Source organism: Kogia breviceps, chromosome 7, assembly GCF_026419965.1.
Source record: "Kogia breviceps isolate mKogBre1 chromosome 7, mKogBre1 haplotype 1, whole genome shotgun sequence".
In the NCBI taxonomy this organism is placed as follows: domain Eukaryota; kingdom Metazoa; phylum Chordata; class Mammalia; order Artiodactyla; family Physeteridae; genus Kogia; species Kogia breviceps.
Window position 1 is genome coordinate 48563771 of NC_081316.1, and position 27636 is coordinate 48591406.

The 27636-nt window shown below is 47.4% G+C and overlaps 1 non-coding gene across 1 annotated transcript in view; it reads left to right on the plus strand.

Moving 5' to 3' along the window:
- The first annotated feature begins 6485 nt into the window (after nt 1-6485).
- LOC131759265 (uncharacterized) overlaps nt 6486-27636 on the plus strand; it is a 69479-nt gene continuing 48328 nt past the window's right edge. The window contains exon 1 of the transcript XR_010841380.1: nt 6486-6619. This is a non-coding gene — a transcript (uncharacterized protein). The remainder of the gene's footprint in view (nt 6620-27636) is intronic.

The following is a 27636-nucleotide window of genomic DNA, read 5'->3' on the forward strand; positions in this document are numbered from 1 at the left end:
ACTTAGAATTAGGTCCTGTTATTAAACTTTCTCAAGGTGCCTTGTTCTTTTTCTTCAAAACACTTAAAATCATTTGTAATTACATGTTTATTTTTCTCTCCACTGATCTGTGAGCTTTTCTAGGGAGGGAAGGGACTGTGTCTTTTTTGCTTGCTTCTGCATTCACAAAACTCAACGCAGTGCCTGTGCATACAAAGTGCTCAGGAAATACGCATGGAGTGATGGGAGAGTTAAGTATAGGCTAGAAACCACATCAGTGCTTTCTGATGATGATGAAGCTCCTTTGAGGACAAGCGCACAGTTGATAGGAAATACCGTTTGATGTTAAAAAAATGTGCCAGACCAAAGGGGCAGCTGATATATGAGTCACTGATGAACATCTCAAGGGTTATGAATCTGAGAGTTAAGGTAGTTAAGAAACATTGCTTTTTGGTTTGGAATTGAAAACCTGTGGTGAAATATTTACAACCTATGCAATAAAGGTGGGGTCTCCTGCTCTGTTCCACCCATGACAACCATTCCAACCGTTCTGCCTTTAATGGGGCTCTGGGGAGTTGTGTGTTACTTTGGTCTTACTTTCCCAGCCAAAAAAAAAAAAAAAAATATGCCATGAAACCCTGAAAGGAATTAGATGACCATGAAGACAGGCAAGTTAATGAAGCTCTTATTTCTGTTGAAATAGAAACTTAACATTTGTCAGCAGGGAGAAAGTTGTGAAGAAATTAAGTTGAAAGAATCCACTGGTGTTGCTGGCTTGAGAGTTTGCTTTGGTTGCTAGCGGTGGGGTGGAGTAGGGATTCCTTTCCATTCTTTAGCTGAAGACTTAAATTTCAGAAACCCAGAAGCAGTGAGCATGAAGATCTTGGCTGAACTTTTCATTACTGCTCCAATGTCTTTGTACAACTGAAAGCAGAGATCCTAAAACTTTCCTTATATGGGATTTTACAGCTTTATGAAAACGGGCAAGTCTCCCTTTACTGTAGATTTGAGTAGGTATAAAATTTGGTTTCAGGTCTTAATTTTTTTAAAAAAGTATTTATGTATGATATTACTACCAGTGAGAGAAAGACATTTTTATTATAATACTTGATACTTATGCAGTAGTCTTCTCTGAGGAATTCAAATTCCAGCTAAGTGTATGAAATGGGTAAGCTAGCTTCTGGTGGATATGGAAATGTAAGGGACTTAATGCTACACCACTTGTCAAATACAAGAAATTGGGTATTTTCCTCAGTTTAGGGAAGATAAATTTCACCCCTTTTCTAGTTCTAGAAGAGTCTTTCCACAATGTCAGCTTCTGGGAATTCTTATTGGATTTAACTTTAACACCAGTTGTGTACCTGTGGAGGGAAACATTGCCAAAGGTGTTAACTGTTTGACATCTGTATTCAGTTGGGCTTTAGGTGAATTACTTAAGTGTGCTAGGTCTCAGTTTTCCCCTTTGTAAGACAGGGATTAAAAACGATATCTCCTCTTAGGAGTAAGTAGCCCCCCTCTGTTGGAACAGTGTTGGTGACCTAAGAAGGACTCCCTTTGTCACAAGCACACACCTACATGCGTGCATGCATACACACGTGCACACACACACGTACTCTGTCATTGACCAGACCCCAAGCCCAGAGCCTCATTCCTGACTGGACATCTCCGGAGCCACCACCAATCTCCTCCTGACCCACGGCCACAGATGCGGTCCTGGGATTGAAGCCTCTTTAGGCTGTACATTCTGACCAGCTAATGTGTCTGCCATGTAGGCGACAGGCAGGAAAGGAAACAGACGCACGATTCAAACAACAACAGTTGAATGAATGATGGTCTATTGAGTCTGCTGAGACTTTGCAGGGGTCACGCTGGTCTCTGAGATTGTAAGGCAGTAACGTCCAAGGCTTTCAGATTGCATGGCCCTGTAACATTACAAAAACGTTTAGGGGGTTACTGAGATTGCCAACTTTTTATTTTGCTGAAAAATGGCTGAAAACAAAACCCCAAGCTATCACAAGTCTCATATTCATTGATACAAAAATTGAATGCATTTAGCTTTACATTGCTCTAATAAGATCTTGTTTTGCCCCTGAGTAGCAAAAACATCTCCAAGGACCTGCGGCCGTCAGCAGATGAGCCTGGAACCCTGCTGTAGAGGCTACACAGCCGGGTACGGAAGGGGCTGAGGGAGCAATTTTATGAACATACACGGCTGACATGTGCTCCTGGCAGCTGCAGCCAGGCCACAAACCCAATTTCAGCTTTGAGGCTTCCTACTTCTGCAAACACACTCTGAGACATTCTGCCTTCACCATTCTAGACCTCCCCTTTCTTAATTCACTGCTTCTATAATTTATTTCTCAAGACTGGCACAGCCCAGCACAACATGGCACATCTAATGCACAAGGCAGTGTTTCCTCCTTCATCCTGAGTGTGAGTTCTTGTCCTCTTCACAGTGTCACAACAAGGTGTGTCTTCCACAAACCTATACCCTCGTGTTCTCTTTGTTTTTTCCGCCATTCTTCCAAAGCTATTGTCATATGGACTGAGTCAGAAGAATCATAAGGCCCATATTATTCATTCATTCATTCATTTAATAACTATTGAGAGCCGATTATGCCCTAGGCTCCACATCAGGTGTTGGGGATATAGTAGTGGGTAAACACGCACAGTCCCTTCTCTCATGGAGGGAGACCATGACAGAAACAAACAAACAAATACATATGTATTTATAAAATGTGATGAGAACAGTGAAAAATCAGGAGTGTCATGAAAGAGTATCACAGATGCAGTAGTTAAGAAAAGCTTCCTTGAGAAAGTGACATTTAAGCTGAGGCCTGAGAGATAACATAGTGGACATTCATTGGCTTTGGTCACCTTCCATCCACTTTCTCTTCTTTTGGTAACAACACCTGATGATTATCTTTGGGGGATTTCATTCGGGGAGCCCCATTCTTCTTGGGTTGGGGTTGTGATCAAGCTAGGTCATGTGACCAAGCCAGGTCAAACTGGCTTTCCTTCAGGGCTTGGAATGTTGTGTGGAGTGATGCGAGGACAGAAAATAATTGGAGTGGGCAGAGCGTTCTGAGGGATGGGTAGAGCCAAACGAATGCCTCTGGAGGGCTAGCTGCACCAGACCCTGTGGGGCAAGATGAAGACTTTGGATTTTATCCTAAGTGCAAAGGAAAGTTGTAAAACTCTTTTGAGCATGGGGAGGATATTTTTAGTAGCAACCAACATCACAAAGAAAAAACAATCCACCGAACAATCCAATCCAAGAAACAGTGTAAAGATCTTTGAGCTGGTCATCTCAGTTTTGCTCTGAGCCAGCTCCAGGACCCTAGGAATTTGTAAGGCTCTTCTAATCTCACTTAGCCCCAGTGTCTTCATCTATAAAATGAGGTGGTAGATTAGCTGATCTAACTTCCCTTCCTTCTCTGATTTTCATGATCTACAGTCAAACCTTGTCAGATTGGACAAGGTGTCCATCATCAAGACGTTTATAAGAAAATAGAGAGATAAGGACTTTCCTGGTGGTCCAGTGGTAAAGAATCCACCTTCCAATGCAGGGGATGCGGGTTCCATCCCTGGTAGGCGAGCTGAGATCCCACATGCCACGGGGAAACTGAGCCTGCGCGCCACAACTACTGAGCTCATATGCCTCAATGAGAGAGCCCACGTGCCGCAAACTACAGAGCGCACGCGCTCTGGAGCCCGCGTGCCACAACTAGAGAGAAGCCCGCACCCGCAACGAAGAGCCCGCGCCCCGCAACAAAAGATCCCACATGCCGCAACTAAGACCCGATGCAGCCAAAAGAAAAAAAGAAAAAAATAGAGAGATAAACACCCAACCTCTATAACACCTGCTGTGTGCCAAGGAGTTATAATGTTTAAAGTGGTTTTTAAGCTGATTTTGCCAGCTTATTGTCCTGTTGGCTGCAAAAGGATTTTAACCAGTACTAGGCTCAGTAGCCATTCAATGAAGAACTTTGAAAGAAGGAATGACTTAAAGTGTGACACTCGGCTAAGCGGAGACATGTTAACTTCAATTGAATGCTTCATGACAGAAAACACTAGTGAGAGTATTGACTCTTGGCTGAATTTCACTGAGACCTTGCAACGGTCGAAATGCCTGTGTGTGAAGTGTCTATCAGTTATCTATTGCTGCCAACACTTAGTGGATTAAAGCAACCACCATTTTATTTCTCACAACTCTTGGGTTGCCTGAGTCATTTTGGCTAGTCGTGCCTAGGCTCACTCATGTGGCTACATTCAGCTGGTGGGTTGGCTGGGGGTTGCTACAGCCGGGATGGTGAGCCTCCCTCTGCCTGAGTCTTTCATTTTTAAGGAGGTTGGATCAGATTTCTTCACCCTCTTCACAGTGTTTCAAGAAGGCAAGGAGTGAGGCACAAGTGCTCATCAAACATCCCTGCGTTTGCCATGTTTGTTGATGTCCCAGTGGCCAAAACACGTCGTGTGGCCAAGCCCAGGGTTAATACGGGAGGGGGCTACATCATGGGCATGGTTAGGTGGTGTGATACATTAGAGGTCCACAGTATGTGGACTTTCCCTCTTAGATATGCATTGCAAGATAAGCAACTTTAACTTATAAATTATAGTACTCTCACAAAGACACAATGTACATGTTATTTCTAGTATAAGGAAGCATTTGGAGTCACCTTATTAAGGGACTGAACCCTACATCAAATGGTTCTGTTTGTCTCACAAAATTATTCATTAATTTTTTGCAGTGGTCTTGGAAAGTTATGTACGTATTTAGAGGAAAATGGCATTTACAATGATAATGAATTAAAGCAATCGATATTGTAGAAACACTGCCCCAATTTGGAACTGAGGCTTGCTAATTTCATATTAGCAGCATCTATATCCTCCCAACCCCTCTGCCCTAGCATGTGGGTGCCTGTCTCATCCACTAGACCTCAGACTCCTTTGAGGGCAAGAATCATACCTCACCAAAGTTTGTTTCCCTCGCTCTTCCAGCACCTACAACACTCAGTGGATGCTCCCTAAAGGCTTGTTAAATAAATGAATCGATAGTTGCCTTTTATTAAACACCTATATGTTCCAGGGACTTCACTCACAGACTGGATCACCAATTCTCTCAATGTCCCAGATAAGCATCATTCTCCACAATTTACGATTGAGGGGACTGAGGTGCAGAAAGCCCAAGGCTGATGGGCTGGGATTCCAGCCCAGTCCTGTCTGATGCCACTTCATTGCACTCACTGCTGTTTTAAGTGCAGGGCAGGAAGGAGACAGTTAAAAATGAAAAGACGGCCTCAAGGTGTTGAGAGAGGGCAAGGAGAAAGCAGGAAGAGTCTGTAGACCACAGGGGCCCTTAAACATTGACTGCCTTCGCAATAAAATAAGCACTTGTTCATTAAGAGATTGGCCACCGAAACCCAGGGGGAAAACCTACAGGAAAGCCAGTTCTACAGCTCTTAAGACCAGCTCATAACTGGTCTTAAAACCCAAGACCAGTTAATTATTCGGGGTGGGGAAGAAGAGGGACTGGAAAGGCCTTGCTCCCGGGGCTGGCTCTCTTGGGTAGGTGACAATACCCCACATACAAGGGTATTAAGGTGTCCCCAGATGAAAATGTAGCCTTTATTTTACTTTTTGCCTATAGTTTTTATTACCTACTCGATTAGTAATAATAGTAACAGTAGCTACCACTTTAGATACAGTATAGGTGGGGTGGAGGGGTTGAGCAAAGTGCTTTACACACAGTGCAGGATCTCAGTTAATCCTCACAACAACTCTGTGAAGTAGATTTTATTACTCTTAATTTGTAGATGAGATAACTGCCCAGGGAGATTAGCTTTCCCAAGAGTTCCCAGCTTTTAAGTGGTAGATCTATGTAAAACCTAAGTCTGTTTGACTAAAGGCCCTGAATAACGTTGAGCTGCGGGCCTTGAGCAACATTGGTGCTAGTCTGAGGTGGGGAATTGTGAATCCTACTTATTCATGCAAAGCTGCGCAAGTGTGTGTGTGTGTGTGTGTGTGTGTGTGTGTGTGTGTGTGTGTAATTTACCAAAAAAAAAAAAAAAAAAAAAAAATCCAGGTGGGGATATCTGTCCTCTGGAGGTTTAGAAGCCTACGTGGATGGAAAGCGGCCAGAATCTCTACTCATTCATTCACTCTTTCGCTGCTTCAAGGAGTATTTGTTGCGCCCTTGGGTATTCCAGGCAGGGCGCTAACCTAGCCCTAGGAGAGAGAATGACGAACACGAGAGACGTGGTTTGTTCCCCAACCCTATTTTACTTTTTCGCGGTCTAGGCATTCAGATTCAGAGAAGCAGGAAATGTATCGACCCAGGTGGGACACGGAGGAAGGGCGCCGAGCGGCTGTTTGGTCAGGGCAGGCTCCCCGGACGGCCACAGGGGAGGGTCTCCGGCAGAGCGGAACCGGGCTGGGAGCGAGCCTTGGGGCGGGGGCGGCCGGCGAGTTAGGGTTAGGGCGAGAGGATTCGCCTTCCCGGCGGCAGAGGGCGCCTGGCGCTGCGGTCCGGCGCGCCGGAGCCACCCGCGCGGACGCCGAGAGAAGAGGCGAGGCGGGGAGCTCGAGCGGCGGCCACTGCCACGTCTTCCCGGCAGTGGCGGCGGCGGCGCGGGAGGAGGTGAGCAGCGGCGGCGGCGGGGGCGGGCAGGTGGGCAGGGAGCGGCACGGGCAGGCACCGGGCACCGGGCGGGGGTGCCGGCGCCGGGACAGCGCGGTTCCCGCCACGCTGGCTCCTCCTCTGCGCCGGGCGGACAGCCGAGGCCCGGGCGCCGAGCGAGTCCCGGGCGCCGAGCGAGTCCCGAGCGCAACTCGTGCCGGCGGGGCGGGCCGGGGCCGAGCGGACGCGAGCCCGCCCGCCATTCGCGGCGCGGGACGCGGAATCCCCGCCGCTGCGGGGCCGGCGCCGCGGCCGCGGCCGGGAAAAGTTGGGGCGGACGGAGCCCGCACGGGCCGGGCGGGAAGTGCGGGTGCGCGGCTGACTCCCGGGGCGCGGAGGGACTCGGGGAGAGGGGGGTCCAGGCCGGAGGCGGGAGACGCGGGTCCAATGCGGGCGGAGAGAAAGGGGTGCGCTCAGGTTCTTGGGCTGGAGCGGGCAAGCGTCCGGCGGGAACCCCGCGAGTGAGGGAGGCCCACGGGGGTCGGCCACTGGGGGGACTGGAGGCGAGTGGGTGGCGGGGTAGAGCGATGGGGAGTGGGCTTTGCCTCCTCGCGCCTCTGTTGGGGCAGACGCTGAAAGAGGTGTCGGGCTCAGAGTGGGGGACGCCTCTTGGCGTCTGAAGATCCGGTGGGGAGTTCCAGTAACTGGTGGAGGAGGGAGCGGAGCGGTGCTTCCTCTACGGCTTGGGTCAAATACCGTCCCTCCCGGTGTGCCAGATTCACCTCCCAGACTGCAGTGATTCTGTCCTGGGGAAGTTGAGGAGGGACCCCTGAATGGATGGGATATTTAGATGTTCCAAGGGAAGTAAGATTGGGCTGCATGAAATCATAACTGTTGCCAGGAGAAAACGTAACTCGGACCCTCCCCTAGCCACCCACCCACCCCATTCCCTCTCCAGTACCGGCAACGTCTGGATTCCCTGGGCTGGGCTAGCAGATCCCCAAAGCCCTGCTCACAGGGTCATGGGTATCCTGAAGGGGCATAAGACATGGCTGGGACTGAGGTTGGCTATTTCAGAAACAAGTGGTTCTGGAGATGCTGGATGTTTTATTAGAACCATCTGTGTGGTGCCCCTTGACAAAGGAGATGACTCATGTTAGCTTTTTTTTTTTTTTTTTTCTTCCCCCTCCAAATAAACTTAGTATTCAAGACACAAGTATGCCAGGTCATTTGCAACAGTGATAGAGCTGGAGATCTACATTGTAGGCCTTGAGACCTTGCGGTAGTCCTAGATATATTAGCAAGGATTATGGCCTTGGATGCATCACTTCCCCTCTCTGGAACTCAGTTTCCTTCAAAATAGGGTATAAAGAGCTAGACAGTCTGATGGCACAGAAGGTGTCTGAGGGAGACTGACATTTTTTCCTTGTAAGTCGAGATCGGCCACACAAAATCAAACTCAGCCTATTACAAAGAAATTAGGGTGGACTTGACACAGCTAAGAAGCAAGAAAGCCTGCATAAAGTAAAACAAAACCAAAAACTAATAATAATTGGTATTAGATTTACAGTATGAATATTGTTCTCATGCAGCAATTAGTGTACATGCCTGTCCAGCAGTCATTACCATAAAGCTGTTAACTGTGCTTAAAAAAATTACGTATGTTTCATCTGTGGACCTGAATTTTATTCTTTTGTTTGAACCTTCAAGCCTGGAGTAGATGCTCAGTTGGATGGGTCGGGTCTTGGCTCAGCCTTTCTCGAAGAACCTCCCCAGGATCTCTCATTGCCATAGTAGCATAGATTTCCTCCTGTCTGACTGATGCTGCCATCCTTGTACCAACACACTTCTGTCATCTTTTCTGTTCTAGCTTGAGAAGTGGGGAGCTGATCCCTGTTGCATCTGGCATTTCTGAACTTCCCAGGTTTCTTTTCAAGTGAGTGAAATTAAGTGAGGCAGACAATGCATTAGATGCAGCACATTAAAAATAGCTCAAGGTAATAATGTATCTGCCCCACCCCTATTCCCTAGACCTCCTGGGCGACCTCTCACTAGAACGTCTGTGTCACTTGCCGGCCATCTCGTTTTGGATGCTGAGGGTCATCACAGAGCTGAAATGACATGGTTGGGTCAGACAGCACATTCATGATCAAGCCATGATGCTGGAGGGAGAGGAGGATTTTTTTTTGTATTTTATCATAACTGAATGCTCCTGTCCTTCTGTTCTCTTCCATTAGTAGCTGTCAAAATCCATATTGGGTTTGACCACATCATTTTCAGTAAATCCTTTTCTGTCAGCTTCTTGGCAGCTGCAGTTAGTGGTTATCTCTAAGGTTGAGGTAGTGGTAAAATTATATCCTCTTTAGCAAGTAATTAAGTTGAATCTTTAAAATATCTAAGGTTTATATGTGTGTGTGTGTGTGTGTGTGTGTGTGTGTGTGTGTATAAATTTTACTTTAGCTGAGGGCTATTAAATTAATAAAAATCATGTTGCTAATAATAGTTGTCATTTGAGCCCCTACCATTTATCAGGCACTGTGAGGTGAGGAAACAAAGCTTAGACAGGGTACAACTCTAAGTGCTACCACTGGCTTTCACAAGTTACTGATGATCTTTGAAACCAAATAGTGTTTTACGATAGTGGGAAAGTAATTCTTAACTATCCTACAGGGCTGTGATATTGAATGAGATCTCGTATATGAAAAGCAATGTGTAAACTTGTAAAGTGCCCTCTAACCTAGGACAGTGTTTTACCCTAAGCACCTGGGTGTCCCCAGGTGCTTAGGGTAAAGCTTATGAGTCCAGAGTCTTGATGTCTGATGGGACTGGTGTACCTGCCGAGCCCATCGCCTGATCCCTCTGAGCCCGATTTCCCTGTATGTAAAATCAGGATGATAGTATCTGCCTTGCATTAAATGAGACGCACTTGTGAGGTGCAGTGGGTGCTCAGTGACGGTTGGCATCTAGCCTTTTCTCTCCCCTTGCCCATGGGCACTTGGGATAATGGGATTAAGTCTTCCAGTAGGAGTTGTCCTCAAGGGAGAAAGGCTTTTAAAGTACATTTTTGTACTTATAAATAATTCTTTTAGCTTTTGTCTGCCCGCTCCATCCTCAACACACACAGTGAATATTCGAGGACCTACCATCATCTGAAAGGAGGGAATTGCTGGGACTGGACACGTCTTTGGTAAGAGGCTGAAGATGGATGTAGCTAGTTTCCCTTTGCCCATTTTGTGCCCTTCTCTCCTCTTGTATTCATTTTGTGGGACAGGGAAAACATACTGAGTTTGGGGACTTCAAGCTGATAGGAGGCATTGTTAGAGCTATAGTATAAGGTGGGAGGGCAGTGCAGATATGGGCTGGGAAGGAGGTGGAAGAGTTGACTTTGCCAGTAAAATCTGGATAGTTTGGTGTGGGGGAAGTCTCTGTTAGATGTAGGATTTGGCTAAATATGGGGCCAGTTTCTATCGAGTGCTATAGTCTGTCTTGTGGGGCTTGGAAGTTTTTATGCTCCAGGCAGATTTTGACTGGTTGTGGTGGCATCATAAATGAGTTGCCATAGTAAGTTGTATGCGGAAAAGGAAATTAAATTCCAGGAGGGTGTTTGTTGTGACTGATGCCAGAATTGCTCTGAGAATTTTATTAAGCTTCAGTCAGTCTATAAAAGTACTTCTTAGTTCTCTGAAGGTATTAATTAAGAAAGAGTTTAAAAAAAAACCCAGAAGGGTCTCCTTTGTGAGCTTTTGAAATGTAATCTTCCTAAATCTTTGGAAAAAATGAAGTCTTTAAAAAAAAAATCACAGAGCTGTCTATTTTATTTTATTTTGTTTATTTATTTTCATTTTGCGGAGCTGTCTATTGTAAAAGCAGATCCTCCAAAGTAATGTTTCCTTCTCTTCCCATCCCTCCTCTCACATTATTTTGATAATGAGTTAATTTTGGTGTCCTCTACATCTTGGTAGCCTAATGTTTGTGACCCTTCATTTTTAGATCTTGGACGTGCCTTCTTTTCTCCTGCGTTTACTCGTATTCATTCGTTATGAGGAGGTAGCACAGCGAGGTGGTGAAGAGCAGAGAGTCTGAAGCCAGGTTGGGGACAGGGAGAGTCGTGGTCATTCTTGGAGGGCCGGGCTCTCCTCAGCTTGGATTAGCCCCCATAGAAGCTCTGGAGGGCGATCCTGTTATTCCCGTTGCACGGGTGAGGAAACAGAAGCCTGTGCACCCTCATAGTCGGGGGCGGGGTGGCATGTGTCACAGTCCGAGCGGCAGCTGTGATCTCTGTGACGGCACAGCCTGGGCAGGCAGAAGTCACGCCCACCCTGCCAGGGTTGGACTCCGTCTAGAGACTGGGGTTTGGTTAAGGGCTGGGGTTTAGAAACGTGGCTCCGTAGACTGTGTGGAGTATGGAATGCGCTGAAGAGAAACAAGGCCATCAGGGTAATGGGCATGAGAGAGGATGAGGGCTTGAACTCAAGACGTTAAGATGGTGGCAGGGGTGATGGAGCAGAGAGAACGGGCCAGCAGGGATGGTGCTCAGTGCTCTGGATTGGGGTTGAAAGAGGGAGCAGTCAAACCCTCTTTTCTCTCCTCGCCCCTCCCTGTTGCCCTTCTCATTCTCACAGGCTGGGTAGTGGAGGTACTGTGTGTAGACTGCAAGCATCTCTGCAGAAACTTAAATTGCCTCCTTCAGTCTCTCATGACAGCCAGAGAAAGGTGCCTGAGGAAAACCCCAAAGCACCTTCCCCTGTCTTTGCCCACCCACCCTGGCCTTAGTTTCTACCTTTCCTGGAGCATCTCAGGATGGAAGTCAGGTTCTCAGACCCCATTTAGAGAAGTGCTGGCTTGAACATTCAAACTTATAGTGAAACTGTTGAAGGGCAAAAACCCCCAAAGGAGGAAGTCTCCCTGGGCTGTAGTCGACACCCCACAGTTCCCTGGTGGACCCAGTGGACCACAGTAGCTGTGGTCCTCAGTTCTGGCTGTTCCCCAAGGGCTGATCTGCCTCTAGGCGGGGGTGACTTGTGGTCACCAAGCATGCAGGGGCTGGTTGGGAACGGGGAGTGGAGATGGGTGAGTTCTCAGTGGTGGCCAGCCCTGCAAGGAGGGGCGAACACCCTCCCCTGAAGGGTGCAGCCTCGGTGGGGAGCTGAGCCATACTCAGGAGAACAGGAGTCAGAGCGAGGGTCCATGGTTGGTCCTGGTTGCTAGTGTCCACATGTCCCCATCATAGGATGCATCACTGCCACATCAGAAATATGCTGGTGCCATGCCCTCTCCCCTAGTCAGTGCCAGAGTCTGTAAGAAACTTGCCCAGGCTTCCATTTTCCAGATTGATTGCATAGTACCTGTGCCCTTCAGATAGTTTGTTCTTGCTGGGCTGTGGCCAGGTGGTCGGGTTCTGGCTTTGCTTGGGCTGCGTCCTCATGGAGAGGAGGCTGAGAGTTACTTTTTTGGTCTGCCTGCTTCCTGGTGTCCGCGGTCACGGCCATCTCTGCGGTGAGTCACTGCACAAGGACTCCACCCCCCTACTGTTTGATGGTCACCCCTTTCCCTCCGAGATGTGACTTCTTTTCCTTGTCCTGTGAGTAGCCTCCAGCCGTGGACTGTTGAAGTGCCCAGTGAGTGTGGTGCACTAACAGGGTACCTATTTAATGGGAGGAGAGCGTTTTGTGTGGGGATGTCAACTGTCAGGCTACCTCCTGAACATCATGGCCTAAGCAAAGCCCCTCTGTTTTCCTTTTTGCTCCATGTTTAGCTGCGTGTGTGTTTTTGGGCTGCGTGTTTGTTTTAATTATTACTAGGAAGCCAAAAAAGGTATTTATCAAATGTTTGAATTTACAGAAGTGTTACTATGGACAAGCAGAAATAGTAACTATATGTTTATCGAGGATACCACTGATTTATCTCTCCTTATTCCACCTTGTTGCTGTTGTGTTGGCAGGACCCTCTGACTTGTATACTGGTTCAGTTTGGATTTTAGTGTTGAATGTGGAAAGAGGCTGGCCTGGTTGTTTCCTGAAGTGGAGGGGCTCGAATGGGTGGGCTTCAGGCTGCCAGCCTTGGCTGTCCCTGCTGCCCCAGGAGCCTGGCACGCAGTGCCTTGGTCGGGAAGGTGGAGTTTGGCCAGGCTTTTTCTTTGGCTCCGCCTGGGAACAGCTCTGCTGGTGACAGCAGGTGGCCTCCTCTCTGCTGCGGGAAAGGGAATTCTGTCTTCATCTGGTTTTTACTTTCTTCTCATCCTATGGAGGTGAGAGGGAGAAGAGTCTCAGAAAAGTATGTCCTGGAGCCAAGCGGGTTCAGGGCAGGACGGGTTTGCAGCTTCCGCAGAGCTTACCCCAACGTTTTCCTTGCATCCCGCATTTCCCTTCTTCCCTGTTGATCCCGATCCAGTCTTGTCATCTGTGGCTTAGAGACTGTACTTGAACTTTATCAGTCACCCTTGGGAAGACCTTGGAGTGTGGCACCAAAACTTGTTCACATTGCTGTGTCAGTTTCACACCAGAACGTGAAACCCAGTTTCGGTGGCGGTGGTGCTATTTTTAAATCAGTTCGATGGCTTTTTTCTAAATGATATAGGTGATACATGAATATGTTATGCTCTTGCACCTCACCCTCCCCTCCAAATAGTGGAGAAGTGAACAGCAGAAGATGTAGAGTCCTCCTTCCTCTGGCACCCTTCCCCCATGTGCTGCCTCCCTGCTGGGCCTCAGCACTAACCAAGTGTAATTTCCATCAGCCTCTACAGATGCAAACACATACGGTTTTGTTTCTTTTGTAAGCATAAATCTGATTGCATCATATATATTGTTTCATTATTTTATCTTTTCACATAATGGATCTTGTAGACCTTTTCTTGCATGTAGTTCTTCTCTCTTTTAATTTGTCTACAAAATATTTTACAGTATAGATATATCATAATTTTTGAGTCAGTCCCCCATTGATAGACATATAAAGTGATTCATTAGTTTTGCTATTATATCTTCATACATACATGCTGTTATGCACACATGCGTGTGTTTCTCTAGGAGTGGAATCTGTATGCCACAGGTTCTACTCATTTAAACTGTTACAGCAAATCCCCACACTGTGCTCGCGAGGGCTGTACTGGTTTAAACTACCAATAGTGTATGAGGCTGCCCATTTTCCCACAGGCTGCCATTCTGCTAGTGATAGAAATGGACAGTGTTTAGTAGGCATTTCATCCATCACTGGTATGGCTATGAGATTCATTTGGCTTCCGGATCTTAATTGGGCAGGGGGAGGTATCTGTCATAACCATGGAGGATCAGGGAGCTGAGCCCCCGAGGACCAAGGCTCTGCTCAGAGTGTCCTGCCGCCAGGGGTGGCAACGTGGCCCTGGAAGCTAGCACTCCTGGTTTCACGTTCTCTCCGCTTTCCCCAGAGGCTGGGCACTGTAACAGAGCACTATAATTTTGGTGTAACCTGCCAGAGTCTTTCTGCAAGCCTCTCCCCGAGGAAGCAAGTGCTTATAAGGAGCACGTTGATACCAGTTCTGTTCTGCAGAGCCAAGGCAGCGATTCCAGGCTGGTGAGCTGAACTGGGGGAACATATAAGGATCACATGATGGAAAATCAGACGCTCTTGCTTCTGAAATAGGCTCCGTGCATGTAGTGAAGCGCGCTTCTGCGTGTGGGGGGGCTTTCCTTCTGGCAGTGTGGTGATCTGCACCCCACTTCCCTGGTTTGTTATGGGAATATTGTGATGGTTTGTCTCTGAGCAGGGTTCCTTAGAAGGTGTTCCAGGGGCCTGGTCTGGTAGAGGACACATCTGGAGGCCGTCACCTGGGCCGTCCCTGCAGTCTGAGCGGCCCAGTGGGTTTTGGGAGGCTCTGACTTACTGAATGACAGTGTCCTTTACCTGCGGTTCAAAGAGGGCCAGGGAGAAGGAGTGATGGAGGGGCAGCCCGGGGTGGTGAAGAGACTCTAGGATCATTGCCAGCTCCCACTCCGTCGTTTATGGCTGTGTGACTTAAGCACGGTTATCCTTTCTCCCTGGGCCTCAGTTTCCTCACCTGTAAATCTGGAATAACATCAGTACCCACCTCACAGGGTTGTTCTGGGGATTCAGAGTGTAATGTTTGTAAAGCTCTGAGCATATTACCTAGTAAGTACTCAGAAGTTGTAAGCAACTACTACTCTTATTTGTGTTCTCCTGTCCTTAATAAGTGTTTTTAAATGCATGAATGAGCGTTACATTTGCTAAATGTAAAAATGTACATCCTCTAGTAACGAATGTCAAGGAGGGCAGAGGCAGACCTGGATCAGCTGAGGTTGTGGGAGGGTAGCTGGCAAAGGTGGCAGGTTGGGCAGGAGAGCACATTTGATATCCTCTTCTGACACCAGTCCTGCTGTGAGACATGGAGGCCCCAGAGCAGAGGCCTTCCCTTTTCTTAAGTAGATTGGGTGCTGGGGATACTTCGTGCAGCCTCTCCCTTTTGTTTTTGAGGAGGCCGAGCCAGGCCCTGAGAGATGAGGTGCAGCTATGGGCCTGCCTGGTCGTTCAGAGCAGAGGTGGGACCAGGTCTCCAAGCCCTGGGGGGTTGAGGCTCTTTACCCTGCTCTCCATGCAGGGTAAACAGGCCACATGCTGCCCGTTTCAAGGTGCAGGAAAAGAGAAGCACACAGTGTTGGGCGCTTTGCAGAGCCTGCTGTCTGCTGCTACTGAGTTTGCTGTGAGCTGAGCTCGCTCAAGTGCAGGGAAGGTAACAGAAGTATAACCCACAGCGGGGCAGGGCTGGGGCTCATGCCTGGGTTTGCCTGGCTCACGCTTTACCTTCTGCCTAGTCACAGCCCTAACAGTGCTGGCCCTGGGATGCTGTCTGTGCTTGTTTCATATCCCCGACCATGTGCGTGTGCATGTGCATGTACGACGGCAGGTTCGTTTGAAGTCCCAGATTTGTCTGCTGATGGTTTACCCAAACTGGAGAGACCTGCGGTTGAGTGTGGGGAGGACTGTACTGTACTCAAGGCTCCAGAGCAGCCCAGGCCGCCCAGGTCCAGGTGGGCAAAAGGAAACCTCACTCCTGGGAGTGGAGCTTGGTGGAGGAGCCTGGTGTCTGCGGGCCTGGGAGGACCAGAACTGGCTGGAGAGGACACAGGCAGGGCCTGGGCAGACCGCAGGGCTTACAGAGCGCCAGGTGCAGAGGCCCACGATGTGAGTCCAGTAGTGTGTGTGGAAGTGAACTACGAAAGCAAGATCAAGTGGCCTGTGGTGTGAGAGAGGTTTCAGGGTAGCACAGGATGCGTGCCAGAGATGCTGCCCTAAGCGTGCATCAGTGGCACGGAGACATCACCTTGGCTCCCGGGGTCTGAGAGGGCCTCACAGAAGTGGCGCAGATTTAAACAAGCCTTGCTTGCTCCTGGGAGAGCAGGTCGACCTGGCTTGTGATCTACCCTCAATTTGCAGATGCGGACACTGAGAGCCGGTGAGCTCCCTGGTTTGGGGTCACGGCCCTGCGGAGGAGAGGCGAGCCTGGAGCCTGCCCTGCCTGCCCTCCACTCCACACGTGTGCTCACGGAGTGCTTCATACAGCAGCTGTTTGCTCGGCACCTGGAGTTGCTCAGGGTTACCTCTCAAATGAGCAGGCTGAGTCCCAGTTCAGTTCTGGTCCTGGCTCTGCTGTCTCTGAGCAGAGCTGGGACATTAGCCCCTCAGTTTTGCCCTCTTGTAGGGTGGGTATAGCACCCCTGTCTCCCTTCTAGGCTTGTCTTTGTTCACTCAAGAGCTGTTCAGCAAATACATTTTTTTATTCAGCTGGATGCTATTCTATGTGTCGGGCATTTTGCACCAAGCAAAGGATGTCAAAATCTTGTTCTCCTGGAGCTTAATTTCTCCTGAGGGGCAGCAGACAATAGCTGGTTACAGTTCATGGTACGTGTCCTAGTTTCCTAGGGTGCTGTGACAAAGGACCGCAAACCCGATGGCTTAAACCTCAGGACCTTACTCCCTTGTGCCCTGGGGCTCTGAGGGAGGACCTGTTCCCTGCTTCTGCCCCAGCCTCTGGTGGTGCCGGCGTGCTTGGTGCCTGGATCTTGTGGCTGTACAGCTCTGCTCTCTTGCCTCCCTTACCACACGGCCTCTTTCCCGTGTCTGTGGCCCCTCTTTTCTTATGAGGGCTCACCCCCCTCCAGTGTGTCCTCATCCTAACTACGTACTTCTGGGAAGAACCTCTCTCCAAATGAGGTCACATTCTGAGGTTCCAGGTGAACGTGGATTTGAGGGGACGCTGTCTGACCCAGAACGGTATGCGAGGTGGTAATGGCTGCTGAAGAGTCCGGGCACTGCCTGGGGTAGGGGGTTGGTGAGGTGCTGAAAGGTGGTCCAGGCAGGCCTTGCTGAACAGGTCGTGTTTGAGCTTCCACGTGGAGGAGGGGTGAGGGGAGGAGGAGCTGAGTTATGGAGGGGATGTGGTCCAGGCCAAGGGAACAGAAAACATGGAGGCCTTGAGGTGGGCATGTGCGCCTGCCAGGCTGGTATGGGGACAGTGACGTGGAAGTAGTGTGTGTGTGTGTGTGTGTGTGTGTGTGTGTGTGTGTGTGTGTGTGTGTGTGTGTGTACGTACGCACACGTGTGTGTTCGTGAGGCTTTGGCCTTTTGCCCCCGCGAGATGGGAGCCTCTGTTGAGTCTGCGAGCGTGCCAACAGCAGTGTTGGCGTGTGGACCAGCTCGTCAAGGATTTTTCCAAGTTCAGACGGCCATTGCAGCGCCTCGTCCGTGCGCCTAGATGTTTTGCAGCGATTGTTACTCGGCAGTTTCTTTTTGAAACATCAGTGCTCTGTTGACCCTTGATCCACTGCCCTTTCCTGTCGGTTCTCTGTCCTTCTGGATGCCTTTCCACCCACCCGCTTCCCCACGCTGAAACCACAAGCATGAAGAGGAGAGAGTAGACAAGGCTGGGGGTGGCCAGGGCTGCTGGCAAGCCCAGCAGGCGTGGCAGCCCTGGTGGGAGTTGCGCCTTCCCGCCAGCCCCAGGCCGTCTGGTGAATGCTGTGCCCCATGGTGAAGGTGTTCCTCGCCCTGGCAGATTTAGAAACTGCTGAGGTCAGTGTGAGGTCAGTGCACTCAGCTCCCCGCATCCTTCTGTGGATCAAGTCACTATGCCGTGAAAAAAAAAGGTGAGTCAGCAGCCTCGGGCAGCAGCCTCACTTGGCCTGGAAAATACAGGGCAGGGAGGGACTTGCAGAAGCACCTGTGGAGAGCCCAGGAGCCTGTTGGGCAGTCACTGCACTCACTCGGCCCGGGGCCCTCTCTGCCACCCCTTTGTCACTGGCCCGCAGAGCTTTACATTCTCATTCACATTTGCTATAAAAACACTCAGGCCTGCGATCTGAGTGCCGTCATTACAGAGAAGAAGGCACTCCAGGCGTGGCTGGCCCCATGGTCTGGGGCCTGTGCCAGTTTGGTTTGCGTGGTCGTTGGGGGGAATCATAACTTTGGATTCCCTGGCATCAGAGCTGAAGGGAATCTCCTTATCTGGCTCACATTTAATTTCCTCCCTAGGCTTCCAAAGGAAAGGGCCTGGCATGTTTGTGATTGGGGCTCTGGAGAAGCGGGCCACGGGTGGCCTTGATTTCAGACCCTCTTCCCGGCCTCCGCCTGCGAGGGTGGTGCCAGGAGCAACCCATCCAGGGAGGTGATCCGGGAGGCCCCTGGCGCCGCCGCCCCTCCCGGGAGCATCGCTTTAGAAGATAATTACGTGTAAGCGGAGATGGAAATAGAATTCCCCAGTGCTAGGAGCAGCTGCGCCTCTGTAGGATTTCAGGAGCTGCCTTTGGGCACCAGTCACTCACTAACGCCTGCCTCCCAGCAAAACACACACCCACGCAAAATGAAAGTGAGGCAGACTGTGCCTGGCTAGAGACATAGCCAGAGTTAGAGTGTGTTTTGTGGGACTGTAGTTCCTCTTCCAGAGTCTTTTCTGAGGGTGCTTCCCCAGCACAGCAGAAGAGCTTCCTTGTTTGCCAGACGCTACAGGAAGCTTTGAATCAGGTAGTGTCCCCAGGAGTCTTTGGAGTCTGGCCTCGTTTCCACATTAGAGGCAGAGAGGCCATGCCCAAGAGTGGGAGCCAGGCAGGGCCCCAAGGGTTCTCGTAGAACAGGCTACTTGTCCTGTGCCCAGGTGGCCTTTGTCTCTCTGCCGATGGGTCTCAAGCACTTGGTAAAGAAGTGCTTGTACGTAAGTACTGGATATGGGCCCTGATTTTTGTTTGTTTGTTTGTTGTTGTTGTTGTTGTTTTTGCAGTATGCGGTCCTCTCACTGTTGTGGCCTCTCCCTTTGCGGAGCACAGGCTCTGGACGCACAGGCTAAGTGGACATGGCTCACGGGCCCAGCCGCTCCGCAGCACGCGGGATCCTCCCGAACCCGGGCACGAACCTTCGTCCCCTACATCAGCAGGTGGACTCTCAACCACTGCGCCACCAGGGAAGCTCTTTGTTTTCATTTTTCAAACTGGGCATCTGTGAGTTAGCTCAGGACCCTGAGAGCTCAGTCTTCTGGCCCCTTAGAGAGACTGGTCTCATGGCTGCAGGCTTGGGGCATCTTTAACCTGGGGGTTGGATGACATGGTTGCCATGCGTGTCTCCTTCCTTGTGCTCCTCGCAGCCCTTTGCACGGGTCCTGGGGTCATTTGCCGGCACCTACGGTGGGGGCTCCCTGAGGGCAGTGGGAGAGGGCACACGCAGAGCTTCCAGGAGCTTCCCTGCGGCCCTTGTCCTGCTTGGCCAGACCTCCAGGGTCTTGCTTTCTGGGTGAGTGCTGAGGTGGAAGGAGGAACAGTTGGGGGGCTTTGATGTGAACCCCCCTCCTGGCTCTGGGGGCAGGCATCCCCAGCTGTTCAGCATGAGCTCCTTGTGTCTGTCTCAAGTTTCACGCAACTTTGAATCCTTGTCCTAAACAAAGTGCCTTTATTTCCGGATGCTGTCATGAGAGTTGTTTCTGCAATTACTGGTAAGGCAGAAAAGAACGGACCGTGACGACAAAGTTGTTTATATATTCTAAATTTAAGAAATGTCTCTGCATTAGAAAAATACTACAGAGAATTTAATTTCAGTGGTTGTCTCTGGATTTTGGTATTACAGGAGGTTTTATATCTTTCTGTTTTTCGGCATTTTCCACGTTGAGCATGTATTGTCTAGATAATAAAAGCTATAAAAACTACTATAAATAATAAAAAGTTATTTATTAGGATCTAGTATGTGCTATATACACTGTAAGAACTTGCCATTACACTCTTATTTGATCCTCACTATGAACCTGTAAGGTTCTCTTTAAAAAAAAAAAACAAACGCTAGCATATTTTATTGTGGCGAAATCTACAAAACTTACCTTTTTAACCATTTTTAAGCTCTGTGGCATGAAATACATTCACCGTGAGATCCTTTCTTTAAACTCCTTATTTTATAAATGAGGAAGCTGAGATTTGGAGAAACACAGCTGCTTAAGGTCACAGAGAGTAAGGAGTTCCAGAGGCAGGATGTGGATGCAGGGCGATGATACTCAGAGGTCTGGGATCTCTGGTTTGTGGCTGTTGGAGTCTGTGATTACTTACCCTGCCCTATGATCGCCGCTTCATCGCAGAAAGCCAGTGTGTGTCTCCTTTGACAGCGCTAGGGTTGGGCTTTGCGTTTTTACAGGGAGGAGGGTTGTGAGCCTGGCTCGGGGCACGAGTGGCTGACCTAAATGACACCCGGGTTGATGATTTCTGTGCTCCTGTTTGTCTTTGTTCGACACGTGGAAGCGTGTGTGTACATGGGGTGGCGGGGTGGCGAGGCCTGTGTGTTAGAGTTCTGTCTGTAGAAGGTGCTCAGCCGTAGGGGACAGTGGAAAGAGCAGTGGCCTAGAGCTTAGATACCTGGCTTCCTCAGGTCTGGGCGCACGGTGTGGGGTGATTTTAGAGAAAGGGCATTGCACTTGGAGTTAGAAGCTCTGTGCTGTAGTCCTGATTTTACCACGTGGTTGTTGACGTGCTTTGGCCTCAATTTCCATATTTCTAAGTGGGTGATAAAAATGCTTGTTCTGCTTGCCTCCCATGATTGCAGAGGATTAAATGTCATGATGGGGGAAAAGCACTAAGTAAACTAAAGGCCTACCAAGGAAATGTCTAGGATGGGAATTTTGAGTGCTCAGTGGTGGGGTAGGAGTGTCTGTGGCTGACCCCGGAGACTTGAGAAGGGAGGATTTGGATGTGAAGAGTGGCAGGTTTGCTTTGGCTTGTTTTCGTTGGTGGGGCCATCAGCTTGGTTCCTCCACCATTGCTTAGTTGGTGATATATCGGGTCCCATTGTCTGCCTAGTACTGGATGTTGGAATGCTCTGGGATTTTACCGGCATGTGACTCTGCCAAGGTCCTTGGTCCATGGCCCCCCCCAACCTCCCCAAGAATCACATCCTCCTAGTGAAATGAATTGTAATGGAGGAGGTCATTTTGTAGCCACATGGTGGTTGAAACTATGCATCAACTTTCCCTGGTTTTGTCTGTCTTCCTCGTCTTTACAGCAAGTATCAGTCTGTCTGTTTCTATTCCCTAATCTTGAGGAGACAAATACAGGAGTGGGTGGGGCCTGGAGGATTGTTGCTGTTGAGGGAAGGCTCTCACCATCTTACGGTGGATGCAGTGCTTGCTTCTTGCTGCACCAAGACACCGTGCTATGCAAGACACTGTGGGATATCACAATAAAGAAGACAGGGTCTCAGCTCTCAAAGAGCCCATTGTGTCCTGGAGAAGACGCAGCTACTCCAGAAACAACTAGGAGGGTGAGGGGTAGGTAGCTTGAAAAGCAACTGTCAAGAGAGGTGGTAGCCCTTTGTCTAAATGAATGAAAATGCATCATAGGGGCTGGTCAGAGGGGTGAATTGTCAGCATGACTTTGGGACTCTTTGCTTTTTAACAACCATTTGAATCAGCTGTTTTAAAGCTAGGGCTTCTGTCTGGCTACCCCCAAGATAATTTTTTGAGCCATCACTGTTTCAGTGCACATTTCAAATACAGGAAAGCCAAGGATTCTGTGTAGGGCCCTGCGGAAGTCAGTGGTCCCATCTCACCGCCTGCTTGGTTTTGGCTTTGGGAATGGTACTAGAAGACTAAGTAGGTCACGGAGATCTATTTTGAACTGAGTGTGGCTGGGCTGCCTGGACATTTAATTTCTGGATCAAATCCTGTTGGACTTGTTTGCCCAAGAGGTTGGCAGCCCGCACTCTCTGGTCAGTGGTGTTGTATATTTATAAAGTGTGAAGAGTCTGGAAGTAAGGAGACATGCCAGCCACTTCTCCATTCCTGTAGGGGCGCTGGTGGTGGAGAGGTTTCAGAAACCTTCCAGAAGCCAGGGGAGTGTAGTTTTCCCACGCTGCTTCCTTGAATTTTCTGAAAATGGTCAGTTCTCACTAACTTCATGAAACCTTTTTCTTTTAAAGAATGAAATTTAGTTAGTACCCAGAGCCGGTTGGCTTCTGTTTATATTAGTAAGAGCTGCTAGTTGCTGATTGAACCTTTTAGGTACATTATTTTTTTTAGTCCTCACAACAACTTTGGAAAATGGGGATTACTGTCCCCATTTTGTAGGCCAAGAAACAAAACCAGAGTGATGCAGTAATTTGCCAACAGACCCGGTGTGTAAGTAGCAGGGCCAGAGATTTGAACCCAGGTCCTTCTGTCTAGAGTCTGGCTTTTTGTACCACGCCACACTGGTCTTGGGAGCCCTGGGAATGGAAGACGTGCCCAGCTGGGAGTGGGGAGTGTGGTAGCAGCTCCTGGGCCTGTTGTGAGGCAAGGTGTAACCTTCCTCCCAGGAGAGGCCAGCTGTGGTTGTTGAGGATGCAGATCCCCCAACTCAAGGGGGCTTCTGTGTGCAAATGGAGTTATGTTTTAGGCTATCACTCTGATATAACTGGACCACAGAATCCTCCGAATTGTTACTCTTTGTTGGATTTGTCTCCCGTTTCACTCTTTTGTTCTAGGTGTTCTTGCCTAAGACCTTGGGTGAGCGCAGTGAGGGGGTGAGGTCCATGAGAAAATGTAGGTGGTGATGGAGTCATATAAACCTCCTCCCCTGCGTGCACGGGCTGTCCACCTGAATATCCCTCTATCTTCAGTACTCTGTTCTTTCCCTACATTTTTGAGAAGTAAACACAAGCTTTTGGGTATGTGTTTGCTTTGTCTTGCTCTGCAGTTTCTTCCCCCAAGCTACTTACAGAGTCCCGGCAGTAATGCCGCTGCTCAAGCTTGTTTATATTTGTAGATGTGTTGGAGTTTTGGGTGCCTTGCACAGACATTGCCTCACCTGATGTTCCTAGCGAGCCTTCATCACCCCCAGTTCACAGACAGGGATTCTTAAGGGACATCACAGACCTGAGACTTTGAGGTAGCATACTCTATAGCCTCCTCTGAAAGTTTTGGACACATCAGAGGAGGAGTTTATTTAAAATCAGTTGTCTGGGGACTTCCCTGGTAGCACAGTGGTTAAGAATCCTCCTGCCAATGCAGGGGACACGGGTTTGAGCCCTGGTCCGGGAAGATCCCACATGCCGTGGAGCAACTAAGCCTGTGTGCCACAACTACTGAGCCTGCGCTCTAGAGCCCGTGAGCCACAACTACTGAGCCCATGCGCCACAACTGGTGAAGCCCATGCAACTACAGCCCATGCTCCACAACAAAGAGAAGCCACCGCGATGAGAAGCCTGAGCACCGCCACAAAGAGTAGCCCCCAGCTTGCAGCAACTAGGGCAGCAACGAAGACCCAGCACAGCCAAAATAAATAAATAACTAAGTTAAAAAAATAAATAAATAAAAATAAAATCAGTTGTCTTCTGAAAGTGAACGCATGCCCCCTTCAAGTGCTGTCCCCACTGGCAGGTATGCAGTGGGGCTTGGGGTCAGCATCCTAGTTGGATGCTGGACCCAACCTAGTTTCCCTCCCAGCCATTTCCTAGCTTTTTACTTAACCACTGAGTCTGTATCCTATAAATTGGGCATAATAATAATATGTAAAAGAGCTGGGTGAGATGTAAATGACACAGTATACATGAAATCACCCAGAACTCAAAGAACAGGTTATTATTTTCTGTCTTTATTTTATTTTATAGTTAATTTGGGTTTTAACTTACCTTCATTATGTAGAAAATGACACTCAAAAAAAGAGAGAGAAAAGAAAATGGCATTCTAGATGTGATATTCAATTCAGAAGCAACCAGTAAGACAATTATTGGATCTCATTCTTACAGAATTCTGAGCAGATATATAAACTCTGTGTCACCATAAGCAATCTATTATAATATTAAACACATGTTCTACACATGTTCTGTCTTTATTTTAAACCAGCATGACTTGGAGAAATCACAGTCCTCAGCTATAGGAGCAGAGGCCTGGGAAACTGTCCCCTCCCTAAGAGCCTTAGTAACTGACCTCTCCTGTAAACTCCCTCCTCCAAAGCAAGAGGGAGAGGATGAACCATAAGGACCCTAAAGAACCCTAATTTTAGTTACAATTTTCCAAGATTTTCCTATTCTTTTTGATTTTGGAGTGGGGTAGCTGATGTTTGCTTCATTTGCTGGGATCAGAGCTCTGAGGAGTCCTTATTAACCACATGGCCACTCTCAAGTGCCCAGGCCCAGTATTTTAAAAATGAAGAAATGCTGAAACAGGATTTTAGAAACAGGTATTTTAAATTTACACAGTGGATACATTAATACTTTTAGCCCACACACATGCAATGACTGTATAATTATCTTGAGATGATTTTTTTAACATCTTTATTAGAGTATAATTGCTTTACAATGGTGTGTTAGTTTCTGCTTTATAACAAAGTGAATCAGTTATACATATACATATGTCCCTGTATCTCTTCCCTCTTGCATCTCCCTCCCTCCCACCCTCCCTATCCCACCCCTCTAGGTGGTCACAAAGCACTGAGCTGATCTCCCTGTGCTATGCGGCTGCTTCCCACTAGCTATCTATTTTACGTTTGGTAGTGTACATATGTCCATGTCTCTCTCTCGCTTTGTCCCAGCTTACCCTTCGCACTCCCCGTATCCTCAAGTCCATTCTCTAGTAGGTATGCATCTTTATTCCCGTCTTGCCCCTAGGTTCTTCTGACCATTATTTTTTCTTTTTTGAGATTCCATATATATGTGTTAGCATACGGTATTTGTTTTTCTCTTTCTGACTTACTTCACTCTGTATGACAGTCTCTAAGTCCATCCACCTCACTACAAATAACTGTTTTGTTTCTTTTTATGGCTGAGTAATATTCCATTGTATATATGTGCCACATCTTCTTTATCCATTCTTCTGTCGATGGACACTTAGGTTGCTTCCATGTCCTGGCTATTGTACATAGAGCTGCAATAAACATTTTGGTACATGACTCTTTTTGAATTATGGTTTTCTCAGGGTATATGCCCAATAGTGGGATTGCTGGGTCATATGGTAGTTCTATTTTTAGTTTTTTAAGGAACCTCCATACTGTTCTCCATAGTGGCTGTATCAATTTACATTCCCACCAACAGTGCAAGAAGGTTGCCTTTTCTCCACACCCTCTCCAGCATTTATTGTTTCTAGATTTTTTGATGATGGCCATTCTGACCGGTGTGAGATGATATCTCATTGCAGTTTTGATTTGCATTTCTCTAATGATTAATGATGTTGAGCATTCTTTCATGTGTTTGTTGGCAATCTGTATATCTTCTCTGGAGAAATGTCTATTTAGGTCTTCTGACCATTTTTGGATTGGGTTGTTTATTTTTTTGATATTGAGCTGCATGAGTTGCTTGTATGTTTCGGAGATTAATCCTTTGTCAGTTGCTTCATTTGCAAATATTTTCTCCCATTCTGAGGGTTGTCTTTTCATCTTGTTTATGGTTTCTTTCCTTTGCTGTGCAAAAGCTTTTAAGTTTCATTAGGTCCCATTTGTTTATTTTTGTTTTTATTTCCATTTCTCTAGGAGGTGGGTCAAAAAGGATCTTGCTGGGATTTATGTCATAGAGTGTTCTGCCTATGTTTTCCTCTAAGAGTTTGATGGTGTCTGGCCTTACATTTAGGTCTTTAACCCATTTTGAGTTTACTTTTGTGTATGGTGTTAGGGAGTGTTCTAATTTCATTCTTTTACATGTAGCTGTCCAGTTTTCCCAGCACCACTTATTGAAGAGGCTGTCTTTTCTCCTCTGTATATTCTTGCCTCCTTTATCAAAGATAAGGTGACCATAGGTGCGTGGGTTTACCTCTGGGCTTTCTGTCCTGTTCCATTGATCTATATTTCTGTTTTTGTGCCAGTACCATACTCTCTTGGTTACTGTAGCTTTGTAGTCTAGTCAGAAGTCAGGGAGCCTGATTCCTCCAGCTCCGTTTTTCTTTCTCAAGATTGCTTTGGCTATTCAGGTTCTTTTGTGTTTCCATACAAATTGTGAAATTTTTTGTTCTAGTTCTGTGAAAAATGCCAGTGGTAGTTTGATAGGGATTGCATTGAATCTGTAGATTGCTTTGGGTAGTAGAGTCATTTTCACAATGTTGATTCTTCCAATCCAAGAACATGGTATATCTCTGCATCTATTTGTATCATCTTTAATTTCTCTCATCAGTGTCTTATAATTTTCTGCATACAGGTCTTTTGTCTCCTTAGGTAGGTTTATTCCTAGATATTTTATTCTTTTTTTTGCAGTGGTAAATGGGAGTGTTTTCTTATCTTCTCTTTCAGGGTTTTCATCATTAGTCTATAGGAATGCAAGAGATTTCTGTGCATTAATTTTGTATCCTGCTACTTTACCAAATTCATTGATTAGCTCTAGTAGTTTTCTGGTAGCATCTTTAGGATTCTCTATGTATAGTATCATGTCATCTGCAAACAGTGACAGCTTTACTACTTCTTTTCCAATTTGTATTCCTTTTATTTCTTTTTTATCTCTGATCACTGTAGCTAACAGTTCCAAAACTATGTTGAATAATAGTGGTGAGAGTGGGCAACCTTGTCTTTTTCCTGATCTTAGTGGAAATGGTTTCAGTTTTTCACCATTGAGGACGATGTTGGCTGTAGGTTTGTCATATATGGCCTTTATTATATTGAGGAAAGTTCCCTCTATGCCTACTTTCTGGGGGTGTGGGTTTATCATAAATAGGTGTTGAATTTTGTCGAAAGCTTTCTCTGCATCTATTGAGATGATCATATGGCTTTTCTCCTTCAATTTGTCAATGTGGTGTATCGCATTGATTGATTTGCGTGTATTAAAGAATACTTGCATTCCTGGGATAAACCCCACTTGATCATAGTGTATGAACCTTTTAATGTGCTGTTGGATTCTGTTTGCTAGTATTTTGTTGAGGGTTTTTGCATCTATGTTCATCAGTGATATAGGCCTGTAGTTTTCCTTCTTTGTGACATCTTTGTCTAGTTTTGGTATTAGCGTGATGGTGGCCTTGTAGAATGAGTTTGGGAGTGTTCCTCCCTCTGCTATATTTTGGAAGAGTTTGAGAAGGATAAATGTTAGCTCTTCTCTAAATGTTTGATAGAATTCGCCTGTGAAGCCATCTGGTCCTGGGCTTTTGTTGGTTGGAAGATTTTTAATCGCAGTTTCAATTTCAGTGCTTGTGACTGGTCTGTTCATATTTTCTATTTCTTCCTGGTTCAGTCTCAGAAGGGTGTGCATTTCTAAGAATTTGTCCATTTCTTCCAGGTTGTCCATTTTATTGGCATATAGTTGCTTGTAGTCTTCTCTCATGATCCTTTGTATTTCTGCAGTATCAGTTGTTACTTCTGCTTTTTCATTTCTAATTCTATTGATTTGAGTCTTCTCTCTTTTTTTCTTCATAAGTCTGGCTAATGGATTATCAATTTTGTTTATCTTCTCAAAGAACCAGCTTTTAGTTTCATTGATCTTTGCTATCGTTTCCTTCATTCCCTTTTCATTTATTTCTGATCTGATCTTTATGATTTCTTTCCTTCTGCTAACTTTGGGGTTTTTTTGTTCTTCTTTCTCTAAGTGCTTTAGGTGTAACGTTAGGTTGTTTATTTGAGATGTTTCTTGTTTCTTAAGGT